Below are 16,828 nucleotides of genomic sequence, written 5' to 3' on the forward strand. Positions count from 1 at the left end.
CACTGTCCCCTCTGCTTACAGGTCTTCAACATCTCCGATCCACTCTTGGATCCACTGCATCTCTTCCCGACCGACCGCCTGCAGCACTTTTGTCTACAGGCCCCACGGAACAGATAGAAGAAACCCGACGCACTTCGAGGCCTATGCACCCGCTTCCTGTGGGTGAGGTAAAGCTGGCACACCTGTGCCCAAGTGTAGTATTACATCTCTAGTGCCTGTGTTCCAAATCTTAAGTTCCTAGGTCATCCGGAAGATTCCTTTTGCAGTAACTTTGTACTTTTTACGCACCCATTGAAACCTATGGGAGCACGCGTGTGACTATTTGCTCTGCACACGCCACCCGTGGACCTCCTGGTCACTAACTGACGTTAGCTCCTTGTAGGCCCAGCGATTCTAGAGGCCCTAGGCCTTTTCCCTTTTCTGTTCGTGGTACTTATACCACTATTTTAGTATATGGTTCGAGTGGCCACCAGGGCCTATCCATATAAAGTGCAACTTCTGTGTATTCTGTGATAATCTTGTTTGACGATTTGTGCTCCTGTGCTCATAAAGAGACTAGGGGTTACTTTGAGAAATAAATACATATATATTTTGAATATATATCTGTGTGGTGTCCTTTCATTGGTATAAAAGGGGGTTACTATTGGTAAAACAGCTTGCTTAACACGCTTCACGAGTTTAGCCTCAAAGACTGCTTAGCCTACGCTACCACTAGGGCAGCTAGTCCGAAAAGGTTGACTTACAACCACACCATAAGGGTTGCTTGGCATGGTACAAGGTGATCACTTTAACTAGTGAGCATCATATACCAGGCCAACTTCTCACAGTTAGCCTCCGCGTCTTTAATGAAATCCAGATTCTCTGGTCATGGTAATAGGAGAATCGCAATTCCCACTGATACTGAAGCTGGTAATTTCATACAAACATAACAATCACTAATTTCAATTATGTCAACATACTGAATCAATAACTTTGTGAAGACATTTAATGAGGTGTCATTATCTGTTACTGTGTGATAGAAACTGGTCTCATCTGCTGCTTGTAATTCTACCCTATCTCCTTTAAATGTAGCTGTATTCTCATTAGTACCGGTGTCATTTTTTAAATTTGTTATCATAAGTAAAGGAACTGCTACTGTTAAGAATAACAATATTAGTATCACTAATATAACACTACATATGCACACATTACAACATCTCTGTACAAGATTTTGTTTTGGTTGCTCAATGACTCTATTTCTTGCCATTTTACTTTTAGAAGATAATTTCTCCTCTTACTTTTGGCACCAATTTTCAGATTCTAATTTAAGGAAGTCTCACTCCTTTTCTTTAATCTGTGCAGGATTCTGATTTTCAGATTTCTCACCTATGTCCAGATTCTCAAATTCTTCCAATGTCATGTAGGTCCACACAGGGCCTTGGTATTTATTATTCAGAATGTTTAATCTTGGACTTCTTCGTAAGTTTCTCTCTTTCTTTTGTCTTGTCCGAGTTTGACTTGAGATCTCATTCACTTGCTCTGGCCTTTCTATTATTCTCAGAACGTTTCTCAGTCTTTTCACTCCTCCTGGCCAGTTATCTCCTTTTCTGGCTCTTTTATTTTACAGCACTTTCACCCTCTTCGTCTTTACTCAATGTTCTTTTATTTTCAGAGAGTTTTAGCACAATCTGTTCCTTTACGGTTGAATCACTCTCTATTTGTCCCTGTTCATGTCCTTTAATTTTTATTTCATCCGCCTGAACATTTTCTTCTTCTAGCTGGCCCTGTTTGGGTCTGTTTTCAACTTGTTTTCCTTCTTCTGCCCAAACTTGTTCTTCTCTTCCTAACTGGTCCTGAGCAGGTCTTGTTGCAATTGGCTTGGCTGCTGCTTGAACTTGTTCTTCTTCTCCCATCTGTCCCTCCTCAGGATTGTGAACAGTTCCAGTCACCTCTACCTGTGTGTGTTCTTCTTCCCCTATCTGTTCCTGCTCAGGTTCTAGGGTTGCTTTGTTTTCTTCTTCCTGAGCGTGTTTTTCTGCACCTATCTGGTCCTCACTACTATCCTGTCGTTCTAATCGTGTTCTGCTTCTTGTTTGAACAATAACATCAGGGATATCAATTTCTGGTATCAATCCATCCTGACTTGTGCTCGGTTGTTCCAAGTCTACTACTTCGGAATCTATCATTCTAGATTCTTCGACTTCACAACCTTTAGCTACTTCAACTGAATCAGTCAGTTTTTCATCAGAAGGTTCTGGAACCCGTTTGGTATGACTGGCATGTATCCAATTGGGTAACCCTGCACACTTCACTGCTGTAGTAGTGACCAGTATGACTTGGCAAAGTTCATCCCACCTGGGTTCTAAGCACCTCTTTCTGGCGTGTTTCTTCACTACCACCCAGTCTCCAGGATTCAAATCATGTGCTTGCTTTAGCTGCCTGCCAAATGCATCTCCTCCAACCTGGTCAGAGAAAGAATGCGCTGGGTCAGCCAATCCTTTGCAGTAGTCCAATACCAAATCATCATTTATACTCATCAATTTGTTTCCAGGAATAAATGCTTGTCTCATTGCCCTTTCCATGATGATTTAATGTGGACTTAGTCCGGTTTTCATGTCAGGAATACTTCGGAGTCCCATCAACACAAGAAGAAATGCATCTGGCCATGACAATTATGTGGATGCACACATTTTAGCCAGTCTTAACTCGATTGTGCCATTCGTTTGCTCAACCACTCCAGAAGCCTCTGGGCGGTATGCACAGTGCAGTTTCTGATCAATTTTGAAAGCTTCACAGATTAATCTAATTTTTTCATTCTTAAAGTGAGGTCCTCTATCTGATTCCAAAGTCACTGGGAAACCGAAACCCAGAATTAGCTCCCTCAACAATAATTTAGCAACTGTGAGACCATCATTTCTCCTAGTGGCATATGCCTCCACCTATCGTGAAAACAAACACACTATGCCAAGGGCATACTTCAGTCCTCTACATGGTGGCAATTCTATGAAGTCAAGCTGCAGTCTCACAAATGGACCTTCTGCTTTTCCAATTTTTCCCCAACTGACTACTGTTTTCCTGCCTTGGTTCTTCTGCTGACAAATTAGGCATCTCTGGCAAAGGCTCTCTGCGACTACCCTTAACCTTGGATTGTACCAATTTTGTCTGAATAGTCTAATCATGGCATCCCTACCTACATGAGTGTCACCATGATACATTTTGGCCATTGGGGAGAGTAGGCAATCTGGCATAACTGGTCTGCCATCAGTATAAACCCATACATCGTCTTCTGCTCTTCTGGTACAACCTGCTCTCATCCAAATTTCCCTTTCTCTCACTTCAGCTTCATCCTGTAATTGTCTCACCTCATCCCATGTTTCTGGAGCTAAGAAAAACATAAGTTGGCATCTGTTTTCACTTGTTTCAATTTTCCGATTAAGTGCCATACTAGTTTTGGCTGAATATTTAGCAATTTAGTCAGCATATCGGTTACCAGCTGCTATATAGTCATTTCCTGACTGGTGAGCAGCACACTTGACCACTGCTACTTCTTTTGGCAACTGTATTGCTTCCAATAATTCTTTTACAATTTTCCCATTTCTTATCGGAGATCCTGAAGAAGTCAGAAATCCCCTCTGCAGCCAAATCTGGCCATAGTCGTGCACAATCCCAAAACCATATTGACTGTCCGTAAATATGGTTATCCTCCAATTTTTCCCAAATTTGCATGCCTTAATTAAGGCCATCAATTCGGCTACTTGTGCAGGCTTGACTCCTGGTAAATGGGATGCTTCAATGACTCCTGAAACTTTGCAAACTGCATAAGCGGCATTGAGTACTCCTCCCTCAATTCTCAGGCAAGAGCCATCGACAAATAGTTTGTGATCTGGCTCTTTCAGGGTCTCCTCTCTAATGTCAGGTCGGGGCATTGTACACATTTCAGTCACATCCAAACAATCATGATCCACTTCATCTTTCACTTCTTCACAATAGGAGTCTGGCAATAGTGTGGCGGGGTTCAGTACTGTACATCTTACTACGGTCACATTTTCTGCTCCCAGAATCACTCTCTCATACTTGGTCATTCTACTGGGAGTAAGGTGCTGAGTTCGAGTTCGAGTTCTTGTTAAAAGAATCTCAACTGAATGTGGGATGAAAACTTTAACTGAATGTCCAATCACAATCAGTTCACTTTGCTCTAGACAGAAACAAGTAGCAGCAACTGCCTTTATGCAGCCAGGTAGAGCTGAAGCCACAGGGTCCAAAGTAGCAGAGAAATAAGCTACTGGACGTCGGCTCATTCCATGCCTTTGAGTCAAAACTGAAAGTGCACATCTTTCTCTCTCACAACAGAATAATGCAAATTATTTCGTATAGTCAGGCATGCCTAAAGCAGGGGCCTCACACAGACAATCTTGCAATCTCATAAATGCTTCAACACATTCATCAGTCCAAACAATCGGGTCTTTTTCACAACACGGTCATCTGAATTAATGGTTTGGCTAACAGAGAGAACCCCATAATCTACTGCCTACAGTACCCAACTACTCCCAGAAACATTCTCATTTCCCTTTGAGTGTGGGGTAGTGACATCTGTTTGATTATCTTTATTCTTTCTGGAGTTACTTTTCTGACTCCTCTTTCTAATTTATGGCCTAAAAATGTCACTCCTTGTTGACAAAACTGCGATTTCTCTGGAGACACTTTGTGTCCTACTTCTGCCAAATGGTTCAGAAATGCAATTGAGTCAGTGACACAGTCTTCACGAGTCTTTGATGCAACCAGTAGGTCATCGATATACTGTACCAGGACTGAGTTTCGGGGCATGACTAGTGTTCCTAAACACTTTTTCAGGATCTGATTAAAGATCGAGGGGCTCTCAGTGTACCCTTGAGGAACTCGGCACCATGCCAAGACACGGTCATCAAATTTAAAGGCGAACAAATACTGACTCTCTCAATGCAAAGGAATAGAGAAAAAGGCTTGGCATAAATCAATTACTGTAAACCAGCCTGCATTACAAGTTATCTGATATAGAATCACTGCAGGATTTGGTACGACTGGACAGCAAGGCACCACAATTTTATTTATTTTCCATAAATCCTGTACTACTCTGTATTTTCCACTAGGCTTTTTAAGTCCTATTATGGGCGAATTACAAGGACTACTCATTATTTCCTTTAAAATGCCTTGTTCTATCATTCGTTCAATTTCTTGTGCAACTCCTGCTTTCACTTCTGGACTAATTTTACATTGGCGGGTGTTTGGATAGACTGCACCTTCTTTCACTGTCACTTTCACTGTATCTACATTTGCCATCAATCCAATATTTTTTTCCTGTAAAATCCCACACTTCTGGGTTCACTGTGGTTCTCAACTCTTGTCTTTGGATCTCTGGCGTACTCCTCACTCGGCCAGTCAACTGTGATTTTGCACTCTGTCCACAAATCTGCAGGCACCACAATATCAAATAAACCATCCAGATCTTTCAACAAAACCTTCGGAACCTTCACAAACCTTTCAACCTGTTTGTACCACTCGACTGTTTTTTCTCTCAATTTCGGGAAATTATTTGTAAATGACAAAATATCCTGTCTACTCCACGGAGCATGAACATATCCACCCCCAGGAACTTCTCTCATAGGACACAACCTTTCTACCTTTTCTGAGTCTTTCATTAAGAAAGCAGATATCGCTGCTTCCCTGGCTTGTGCTTCTTCCTTCTTTCTTGTCCACCTAGTTTTCCACTTGTCAATGTCTCCCCATTTCTGCAAAATGTTCATTAATTCTTTTAACTGCAGTTTCCTACCAGACACATTCATATTTTCCAAATCCTTGTCTGTAAATTCCACTCGATATGGCTTTAGAAAAAATTTAGATCTCCCTATTTCCACTCCAATCTCTGCAGCTATTTCCACCAGTTTCTCATGATACACCTTTGCATTTCTCGTAATACTTCTACATATAAACAACAGCTCTTCTTCATTGTAATCATTCAATCTCCCTATTTCCACATTTCCAGCAATCATTTCTTCTAATTCCACTTTTAATTTGTAAATGTCTAGAATCTTTGGGGCTAAACTTTGTCTCTCTATTCCTTGTGACCACCTTTCCAAATCTTCTGGAGTGACTGCTGCTGTTCTTTTAGATCCTGAAGCTGCCATTGACCCCCTTTTTTTCAAATTATCAGGTATAACTCTTTTTGGAGTTTCAATTACTGGTTCCCTTATAGGGAGGTCCATTAATGAAACAACTGAACTGCACTCACTGGCTTGATCTTCTGTTATTACTATTTCTTTTCAGGGCTCACTCACAGGAATAGGTACAGTTTGAGGATTTGGAACATTAATTTTATTTCCAAATAATGGTATAACAGGACCTATTGTCACTGGTACTGGCAGGGCCTCTGCATGCAAATTCATCTGATTTATTTTCTGTATCAATTCTTCTTTATTTTTATTCAAAGCTTCTTTTTCTTTCTCATGGAGTACTCTATTGAATTATTGTGTAAAATTAGAGGAACTAAGGGTGTTCCCAATGCTGGTGCACCTGGAGCGACTACTCCACTGGGTCCTTCCCGATACAGTGGAGGATTTTTAGTTAAAATGTCCTCCAAAAATTCTTCCTCTTATTCACCATAACCTGTCTCGCATAAATGTTTCGGTTTCTCTCTACACTTGCCTCCAGACTGTTCTTCAGCCATTAACACTGGATATAAAACTTCTGAAATCATCGCTTTCCTCCACAGTTTCATCTGTCCATTTCGTGACTCACCAAAATATGTAGGGACAAATCCTTTATATCTACCACCTCTGGATTTCTCACGCTCATATGACTCAGTCTCCCATTCTTCCAAAGCTTCATATTGAGTTAACCTGGGTCTTGGTTCTAAATCATTCATTCTCATTCTCAAATTCTGAAGAACTCTCCCATTAAATGTACCATATTCTGGGAAAGCTAGCACTCCATCACCTTTGGTATAGTTTATCCAAGTTTCCATCCACACACAGGTATGATAACCTCTCTGCATCATCATGAATGAAGCAGGTGTATTCAGGGGCGGGATAAGAATTCCCTCTCTAGTCAACTCGGGCTTATCTTTCTTTAAAAAGTTGTTAATTCTCTTTATTAATGAAATTTTTCTCTCTTCGCTATACATTTTGAGTAAGGGTCGATATATAAAATTGTATTCTGCAAACCCTTTAAATCTTCTGTCTTGGCGATTCCCTACAATAGCTAAATCAGAATTCCACATTCAATTTTCCTCCGTCCAATCCTAGCGCGGCTTCTATTTTTCCAACCACTCGTGGTCTGACCAATCCCAGTGCGACCTTTTGTGATGTGCGTATCACTCCTTACTACTGACCCCTCCTTTACAATCTGCCTTTGTCACACACACCCGCTGTTTACACCAATCCCAGCGCGGCACTCTGTGACGTCAGTACAACTCCGGCGACTGACCCTCCCTTCACAAGGTAATACGAAAACTTATTTCTCAATATTTTCATTACATTCTTAGTTAGTAACAACATAAAAACATTCGCTACTCTGCCTGTTCCACTAAAACCAAAGGATAGATTCCGCTTTTATTCTCGGAGACTCAGAATTGCTCTCTTTTCACTGCGAGTAAAAACCACTGTTTACCCTTCATTCAAGCTCGGATGAACCTGCTACCACTTCAGTGTTACCCTTACTAGGAGATATAAGACCAAGGTTTCACCAGCAAACTCTCTGCTATCAATCACTCTCACTTTTATACGAAATAGTCCCTAATTTAACACTGCCAGCCCTGCATAGCTACTCAGTGCTATTCCAACAGACAAGTAACCTCACTGCAGTGTGGCTTCCGTTTACCACACGCTATTCCTTTCCCGGGAATTTTCCGGACAACATAAAATGAGACATTAACTCTTTTTGTTAAAACATAAAATCAATAATCAATAATTATTGCTCATCACCAAACTAGTCAATAGTAACCATAGCTCTGCTACCAGAAAACTGATCCAGCTGCACATCAACAACAGATACTCCAATACCATATACTCACCTGGGCCGATCAAAACATACACACACACAATATCTGGTAAAACCGCTGGAGTCTAAGAAGTTTTATGAGTTGATTAATTCCTCAAGATTAGTTGTTCATCCTAACCAACCTTTCTCTTGATCAATACGTTCTTTCCATTTGATCAATGGACCAAATTAGTTGGAACTAGTTGATGGTGAAGATGCACATAACCTTAATTTCACTTTAATTTTATATGCAAAATAAGCACAGACACTGGAAGTTTTAAAAATCTTTATCTAAATTTTAAATGTGAGTGAACCATCTCAAATACATACTACAGACACCATCAATCAAGGAAGGAAGATTCAATTAATCTAATACACTCTCAGATTCAATGCAATAACTTTTGCTCAGAAAGGAGAGGATAGAGAGAAAAGTACAATTAGAAATATACGAATTTGATATTACCCAAGATGGTGTGAAGACCAACTCCCTGGCCAAAGAGCTGGTAAGGGTCCCCTGGGACAGGCGACAAAGGTTTCAGGACAGGAATCAGGATAGGATAGTGGACCTCTCTAGAACTGACAAACTCGTTTAATCATTTGCTTCAGGTAGGAATTCTGCATTCAGGTCTTCTTAAACATCACCCTCGCGTCTGGCTTGCATAGCATCCTTACATTCTCGAACTCTGCACACGAACTCTCGCCCAAAAGAACTAACTAACTAACTAAACTACCCCAATTATACCTTTTGGGATTCATGTACCACCCCCTAAAGTTGCAATATCATAAAAATACGAATTCTAATTGGACAGGCAAGGGGCGTTAGGTCAACACACCATGATGGCATAGCACTTTAATCAAATTGTCCTTTGTTTATAAACCCATTCCCTTAATTTATATTCAAGCTTTATTTTCCAATTCGGATTTTATTCATATCTGCAACAAATTATCAACAATGTCCCATATGTCTTTAGCAGTTGAACTTTCGACATTTGGTTTCCCAGGGTTTAGCAGTCTGTGGCCTTGGCTGTGATTCAAACATGGTGTCATACTTCCTGGTGCACCTCGGTGGGAGATGCGCAGATGATTCTCATTCATAGCACTTGAGTCATGGCGAGAAGGCCCAAATACGAACTAATGGAAAGGTTAAAGAGAGAAAATATTAATTTCACAAATAAATAGTTTCACTGTAAACCACCCACCTCTACTCTATTTCCCTTAAATTATTAGTACTTACCCGGATTAGCTTTTAGTAAATAAAGCATTTTCTAAACAACAAGGCAGGTGCCATGCATGTGGGTCTTAAAGACGGCATGTTAATATGTTCTGCTCATGGGCAGGAAATTCCCTCCAAGCTGTTAGATGTCACATTGCGTAGATGCAATTGACGTATGCGCAGTAACGTTTTCCCTGTTACAGCCGTGTTTAGTCCGCTATCCGTATTAATGGTTATTAAACACATATGTAAGCTTCTCTACCCTTTATGTTTATGATTTGAGTGATGATTAGTCACAAGACACAATTAGTATTTCATATTAATAAGTTAATACGAGTTAATTGAGTTCAAGCAAGTCTCTTATAACTGAGTCCTTGCTCCATCACCAGTCTCTCCCATGACCATGTCTCTCTCTATGACCATGTCTCTCCCTATGACCGTGTTTCTCTCCCCGTGACCATGTCTCTATGCCAGTCTCTCCCCGTGTCTGTCTCTGTCAATCTTTCCTCCTGACCATGTCTCTCTCTGCCAATCTCTCCCTATAACCATGTCTCTCTCCTCCAGTCTCTCCCCGAGACCATGTCTCTCTATGCCAGTCTCTCCCCGTGACCATGTCTCTCTGTCAGCCTCTCCCCGTGGCCATGTTTCACTCCTTCAATCTCTCCCCCTGACCAGGCCTCTCTATGCCAATCTTTCCCTATGACTATGTCTTTCTCCTCCAGTCTCTCCCTGTGACCATGTCTATCTCCTCCAGTCTCTCACTCTCCAGTCTCTCCCCGTGACCATGTCTCTCTCCTCCAGTCTCTCCCTGTGACCATGTCTCTCTATGCCAGTCTCTCCATGTGACCATGTCTCTCTGTGCCAGTCTCTCCCTGTGACCATGTTTCACTCCTTCAATCTCTCCCCCTGACCATGTCTCTCCCCGTGTCCAAGTCTCTCCCTATGACCATGTCTCTCTAGGCCAGTCTCTCCCCATGACCATATCTCTATGCCAGTCTCTCTCCCGTGTTCGTGTCTCTTTATGCCAGTCTCTCCCCGTGTCCATGTCTCTTTATGCCAGTCTCTCCCGTGTCCATGTCTCTCTATGGGAGTCTCTTCCCGCCTCCAGTGAGTCTTGCAATTCTCTGTGAGCCCTTCAACCTTTAAGGCCAGGATCCCTTTTCAGCTTTTGTGGGAGAGAGGGCCGCCACATATGGAAGGAGATAAGAACATCTGGTGAATGTGAGATCTCAGGTCAAATACGAAGAAAAATCTATCTCATAATTGATTAAAAATCAGTGAACGTCTGCGTACCAGACCTCTCTCGCGCCATGACATCTGCGCGCACACTGCTGGCCGGATGCTTGAGAGACCTTTGGTGATGTCTTAATGTGAACATGCGTCTCTCACTGTGAGATTACACGGGGGTGGTGCCGTCCACAATCATGTTTGCCCCTCCCCCTTACAAAATCACGTGCCCTAATTGACTCTATTCGTTTGACTACGAGTCCTTCTCTCAGCAGGCTGCCCCATGACCCAGCCATGACGTCAGCCTCTCGTCCTGTGCCCATTGGAGGAACAAAACTTGAGGGCCCCGCCCCCCCCCCCCCGCGAAAAAAAAAATTGGAAGGGGCCCCCCATGCTCTGGACACAGTCGGGAGCTGTCAGTCCAGGGCCCTGCTGCCCCTGCATGGTGCTGGAGCCCCCACCCGCTGGAGTGCTAGAAGGGGGGCTGGGGGCGCATCGCGGGAGCTAGAGGACTATTGTTATGTCACTGCCTGCGCCTCTGACAGGGGCCCGCGCGGGGAAAGGGCCACACCCTTGTTCCCCTCCCGGGCATCGCAGCGTTTTCAGGCAGATCCACGCCCACCCCCTCCCTCTTGCTGCAGCATGCTCGCCTGCCACTGCCCACGTCACTGTCCCCTCGGCCCTGCCATAGCTGTTGCCACCCTCAGTGGCAGAATCTACCCCTCTTAATCTCTGCCCCCTGTCACCGGCACACTAACGCCCGGAAACGGCGAGCGGCCAACCAGCTAACAGATGCCGAAACTCTGCGGTCCCTGCCCTCCTAATGCAAAATAGCTCGAGGACTTTGAAACACCACTGCAATACAAGATCTAGCCTATAAGTGAGTAGTGTTGCCACTATTTCATGAAAAAAATAAATACTGTATGCATTTTAAGATTCAGAAAAGGCCCGAACGTGACTGAAGTAGAACTTTATCTGTAATCGCATGTATTCATTTTTAACATTCTTTCAGGGGCGGCTCTAGGCTCATGGTGGCCCTGTGCAGGGAGCGTAGGTAGGGGGCCCCGGAAGAGGGGGTCCGGGCGGGGTGGAGCTCAGGAAGGTGTTTTAAAAAAACGTCCAGAAAAGGCGTTAGATGACCAGTACCTGCGGCTGCTCCTACCCTTCCGAATTCGTCTCAGAACGATAACATTTAGGAGGAGGAGGAGGAGGGCATTGTGACACATGACGTGAGGGACTGGCACAGACGGCTGCAGGGCCATGACAGGACCTGTGTCCTCTGGATACGCGGGCAGTGATGTAGTAAATAAGGGTTCGTTTTCACCCAGGCACACCAGGAAAACTGCAATAGAAACGAATTTCCGCAACCTCAGCACGTGACGCACTACTTATGTTTACCTACTGTTTACCAAAAACCTATCATGCTTCCCTTTCTTCCCTTTTTCACCTAAAATGTTTTTTTTCTTTGTATTTAAAAAATTGTAAGACTCACTGAGACACACCTTCCTACCACAGTTTGGCAATGTGTGACAGCTAGATGGCACCGCACGCGTCGTAACGTTCCGAGTCCGACCACCAGAAAGAATGCAGACTGATGACACACGCCACGCCGCACGCGGGAAGCAGTTTGAGGAGGTTGAGTCTGCGCAGATCAATCTATCCCCACAGAGACAGAAACACTAATAGGCAGCGTTACTGACCCAAAAAGAAAGACAAAATGACAGACAGCACTGACACATCCAGAAAAATACAGGGAGTAAAGGAACCCTGCATTCAGAGACACACATGCCTGCTGCTCGCTTCATCCGCCTGGAAGGCAGATGTCTCACCTGCATCCAGTCACCGCTGTCCCGAGTGGGCAGACAGACGGACGTGGTCCGGTATGCGGCCCTCAGGCCGATAAGAGCTTGTGACAGGGCTCGGCCGGACGCGGAGGCTCTCAGATCTCGCAGATGCCACCAGCTCAGCAGTAAAAGGCTTCGTCCCGAGCCGCGGACTGACAATAGAAAACCAGATAGACAGACAGAGCAAGATGGCGGCCCCGCGCAACCGTTGCGGGGGAGGCGTGAATCAGGAATGAGGAACACAGGTGCGGGAAGGGGGGGGTGACGGTCAGGGTGTTTGCAAGTTAGTGGAAGCCGGAGGCTGCCAAATCCCTGCCAGGGGCCTCCACGAATATGTATTGTATCCAGTGGTCGAAGTGGGGAAAAAAATATAGGGGAACTGTGGGCGGAGAACCAGAGGGCGGGAATAACCTGAGGATTGGATCAGTGGGCGGAGTTAGAGGTGTGGCCAGGATTGGCAAAACATCCCAATCTTTAGTATTAGTTTGGCATTTCACTGACCATTTACAGCTTATTATGTTATGCAATTCAACCAATGGATACACATGATTATTTAACGATTAATAAGAGTTATTGACATTAAAATAAATTCACAAAGTGGGATATGTTTCTAATCAAAGAATGTCCCAAATATGCATAAAAGTGGAAGAACAAGCCATTTGTTTCTGAGCCATGGATTTTCTGTTGTCGGCAATATACACAGAGACAATCAATTGTACGTGTGTAAATCACTGTATGGGAAATGTTACATCAGACAAAGGACTACAAGGTGTAGGAGTCACATGACAACCATATTAGTAGGCAGTATAGTTTAATAGTGATTGATCTGGAGAAACACAATCTCAGAATTTAAAACTTAATACCATGATTGGAGGTTCCCTTTAATAATCATTATTGATTTCTATCCAAATGAACACTTTTTGCAACATTAGGATAATCAAAGGCTTAGGGAAAAAAAACATAAAGCTCTAGTTTATACCTTGCAGTTTGTATGCAGCTCTAAGATGAAAGCTAATAGCTCACTGTTCTTTGTTAGGATTTTAACTTATAAACTTCAAGTAGCAAAAGGATCTTACTGTCGAAAGCAGTAACCCACTAACCTATTTACAATATGTGCACTTTGTGATGGGCATGGTGCATGTTCTTAGCAGCAGGCACATTAACCCTCTGCGCTATCTTTCCATGAGTCAAAACTTCCATGAGTCAAAACTTCCACTAGACAAAACTCCGATGTAGGAGAGTAGGGTCTGCTATCCTATGGTCACCCCAAATTTTTGCTTTTTGCTTCACTGGTTTTTGACATATTGAGGCTGTGGGCCTGCCAATCAGACCCCCAGCCTGCTGTTCTCTCTACTAAATTAAAACTATGCACCCTAGGTGCATAACCAATTGGAAGTGGATCACCCTGTCAGCCCCTGTACCAGTGTACACTAGGTACCCAGGGCATTGGTGTACCCAAGGCCTGCCAAGGGCTGCAGCATGTATTATGCCACCCCAGGCTTGGCCTAACGATTTGACACAACTGGCTGATCACTCAGCTGGGGTAAGTTGGTGTAATCACCTCTTACTTAGGTGTAGTATACCTATACCTAACCTTAAATGGGACACCTGGTAACCTATAAGTCACTCCTATGGCAGGCCTTAACAATCCTGAAGGCAGAGTGCTTGGTTCCATGTGAGATGGTGCTCTGGCATGAGCTGAGCCTGTCTGCAGTGGTCGGAACAACTTCCTTCTACTGTTTCCAGATATCGTCATACCATATACTCTTAAGTGCATTATGAACCTCGCGGTTAAATGCTATCTTTGGTTTGGCTTTATCAAAACATGTCGAGTAAGGTGTCATACGAATTGGAATACTAACCCCTCGCCAATTCTGGCGACGGGGTTAGCATTCCACCCTTCTAGAGGGACACGACATGTACAGTACCTGAAACCCGGGTAAAATCAGACATAGCCTCAGCTCCACAAAATGGATGCTGCCACCACAGACACAAGTCTGCCCTCCTGCTGCTGGGAGTCCTTCCAGCTTGGGAGGTGTGGACAAAGGGTTTCCTGCCAGGGGAGGTGCGAGCACCACCCCAGACAGGATTTTGTGTATTGGTCAGGTAGGGCTTGAAAGAAACCAGACATGCCTGTGGCTCACAAGGAGCCTCGGGGCATATGCCAGTTCAAACCGGTCCTGGGGCACACCAGTCCCGGGCCTGGGGCGAGCTGGACAAAGGATTGGGGGTGTAACCACCCCCCTTCCTGGTCCCACCCATAGGGAGGGACCTAGCAGGTAGTCCGGCCCCTAGAATCCGAATAAAGGTAGGAGCTGTGTCCTAAGACTTCAGACATCCTGGAATCAACTTGAAACTAAGAAGAAGACGGGAACTTCGACGCTCTGCCGCACAGAGGACTGAAGCCAATCTCCCTTGTGGTCAGGGAGTGACCACCTTGCTAACGCAAGCACCATCCAGCGAATCAACGTCCGCTTTGCCGCCGCCTCCCGCCGGAGCCCGAGCCCAGAGACTGACAAGACCTGGACCTCCAGACCTCTCACCGCCCGATCCACAGTCCCTGCAAAGAGGAGACCCGTGGAGGCACCGAGACACGTGGAGCCAGCCATCTTGAAACGACTACGACAAGCTGACCAGTGCAACAACCGAGGCTCCCTCCAAGTTGTGCTTTGGGTCCTGAGAAGCCCAACCCTCGAGCAGCATCTGCACCAAAGGTGAGCCCTCCAGCATCTCCACGATCTGCGTGGGGCCCTTCTGCATTTTGCCACTCGACGCGCCTAACCGGTTGCTGGCCCGCTGGCTAGTGGCCATCTTGGCGACGAAATCTACGACAAACACCGCTGGTCTGGTTGCTCCAGACTGGCCCTTGCTCCCCTCCAAAGGAGCAGTTCCTCTGACCTTGCTGGTCAGAGCCATCAGCTTATCTCCTTGCCCACAACAATTGCTTTTGCCAAGGCTTGTTTGCTTCGATCAAGTCGCCGACACCGCCGACAGCGAGAGCCTGCGTGGGACAGCTCGTGACTCGACTCCTGGACGTCGTCGACCTTCAGGGACCACGTGGCAGCAGAGTCAAGCTACACCTTCCTTCCTGTTTGCACCCGACATCGCCTGGTACCCACCTGGTGCCGCGCTGGTCACTGGCTAGTGACTGTGAACACTGTCCCCTCTGCTTTCAGGTCTTCAACATCTCCGATCCACTCTTGGATCCACTGCATCCCTTCCCGACCGACCGCCTGCAGCACTTTTGTCTACAGGCCCCACGGAACCGATAGAAGAAACCCGACGCACTTCGAGGCCTATGCACCCGCTTCCTGTGGGTGAGGTAAAGCTGGCACACCTGTGCCCAAGTGTAGTATTACATCTCTAGTGCCTGTGTTCCAAATCTTAAGTTCCTAGGTCATCCGGAAGATTCCTTTTGCAGTAACTTTGTACTTTTTACGCACCCATTGAAACCTATGGGAGCACGCGTGTGACTATTTGCTCTGCACACGCCACCCGTGGACCTCCTGGTCACTAACTGACGGTAGCTCCTTGAAGGCCCAGCGATTCTAGAGGCCCTAGGCCTTTTCCCTTTTCTGTTCGTGGTACTTATACCACTATTTTAGTATATGGTTCGAGTGGCCACCAGGGCCTATCCATATAAAGTGCAACTTCTGTGTATTCTGTGATAATCTTGTTTGACGATTTGTGCTCCTGTGCTCATAAAGAGACTAGGGGTTACTTTGATAAATAAATACATATATATTTTGAATATATATCTGTGTGGTGTCCTTTCATTGGTATAAAAGGGCGTTGCATTTGGTAAAACAGCTGGCTTAACACGCTTCACGAGTTTAGCCTCAAAGACTGCTTAGCCTACGCTACCACTAGGGCAGCTAGTCCGAAAAGGTTGACTTACAACCACACCATAAGGGTTGCTTGGCATGGTACAAGGTGATCACTTTAACTAGTGAGCATCATATACCAGGCCAACTTCTCACATTGGTGAGCAGCGGTTGGATTTGAGCTTGCTGTGTTTTACCATTGTAATCTCTTGGTTACCAATTGAAAGATCACATAGGTACCTGTAGGTACATATAAAACAAGATTAGATATACTTAAGTTCTACTGAACTTAGTTGTTGTAGAGCAAAGGGAGTAGCACACCCTGACTACAACTACTAGATAGGTTTAGTAGGTAAACCCAAGTGTAGGTAGATTGCAACACATCCACCCACACTTAAGAGCAATGGCCGGGGCAGAGGGGTCCACTGTACCCATCTCTGTTGAGAGTGACCCCCAGAGGGCACCAACCAGCTTTGCTACCCTTAATCAGAATGAGCTCAGGCATTTGGCAACTCTTAGAGGCCTTAAACAGCCCAAGAACCCAAACTCTGCTGAGCTCAGAGAGCTCTTACAGAATGATGAGAATCAGAGAGCACTCAAGAAAGCTTCCCAGTTAGCCCCCTTAGGGACAGGAACAGGAGGCCCCCCTTCTGAAGATGCCACTGAAGTACCCCTTCCCAATAATCACCCCTTAGATGGGATGCCTACCACAGAGGATGAGAGTGAAAAGG

General features: G+C 44.9%; 1 protein-coding gene across 1 annotated transcript in view; it reads left to right on the forward strand.

Moving 5' to 3' along the window:
• Positions 1–10,787: 10,787 nt before the first annotated feature.
• The window catches only part of LOC146768984 (zinc-binding protein A33-like), a 233,237-nt gene continuing 227,196 nt past the window's right edge, over positions 10,788–16,828 (forward strand). The window contains exon 1 of the mRNA XM_085640582.1: positions 10,788–11,309. The gene's annotated coding sequence lies outside the window, so the exon portion shown is untranslated. The remainder of the gene's footprint in view (positions 11,310–16,828) is intronic.

Source organism: Triturus cristatus, unplaced genomic scaffold (genome assembly GCF_964204655.1).
Source record: "Triturus cristatus unplaced genomic scaffold, aTriCri1.1 SCAFFOLD_160, whole genome shotgun sequence".
NCBI lineage: Eukaryota > Metazoa > Chordata > Amphibia > Caudata > Salamandridae > Triturus > Triturus cristatus.